This window comes from Geospiza fortis, unplaced genomic scaffold (genome assembly GCF_000277835.1).
Source record: "Geospiza fortis unplaced genomic scaffold, GeoFor_1.0 scaffold26, whole genome shotgun sequence".
Taxonomy (NCBI): domain Eukaryota; kingdom Metazoa; phylum Chordata; class Aves; order Passeriformes; family Thraupidae; genus Geospiza; species Geospiza fortis.
Window position 1 is genome coordinate 77,793 of NW_005054425.1, and position 670 is coordinate 78,462.

At 65.4% G+C, this 670-nt stretch overlaps 1 protein-coding gene across 1 annotated transcript in view; it reads right to left on the minus strand.

The window, feature by feature from the left end:
- The window catches only part of SARS1 (seryl-tRNA synthetase 1), a 9,620-nt gene extending 8,956 nt beyond the window's left edge, over positions 1 to 664 (minus strand). The window contains exon 1 of the mRNA XM_005426809.3: positions 622 to 664. The gene's annotated coding sequence lies outside the window, so the exon portion shown is untranslated. The remainder of the gene's footprint in view (positions 1 to 621) is intronic.
- Positions 665 to 670: the final 6 nt, after the last annotated feature.

Consider the following 670-nt stretch of genomic DNA (forward strand, 5'->3'; position numbering starts at 1 on the left):
GGTGTACCCCAAATCTGGGGGTGCCACTGTCTAGGATCCCCCCGCCCAGCTGCATCCTGCGGCAATGCAGGGAGCGGATCCCTGGGGATCGCAATGGGACGGGATCCAAGTCCGGGCTAAGGGGAACCTGGGATCTGCCCCCCCAGCCTGGGAAGAGAGAAGGCGGGTCTAGTGGGAGAACTTCTCCCACCTCAACCCCTGGAATTAGGAACGAGGGGGATCCACCCAGGGACAGGCCCTCGGTCTCTGCTGTGACCTACCCACAGGATCCAGTCCCAGAGGGCAGTGATCCACCGAGGTCATCCCCGAGGGATGCGGATGAATAGACAAACAGCTGGGGAGGATGGGAAAGACCTCCCGAAAGGTCACCCCATCTCATCGAGGAGGTTCGGGGATCAGTGTGGGGGCCTCTTCCAGCTCCTCAGGAGGGAGAGAGGGACCCTTAGGGGATCCCCCATCCGCGAAGAGGGGCGATGGTGGGGAGTTCCTACCACCTGCGGACCGGTCACCAGGCTGACGGGGTGGGCGGAAAGGCACCGGGAAGGGGCGATATGCCCGCGCGTGACAAGGGGGTCCCCTAGCCCGGAGGTTGCCTTCCCTCACCCACCCACCCCCACGTACCCCTCCGCCAGGCGCCGTCCGCTCGCACCAGCGCATCCACCAGCCCGGG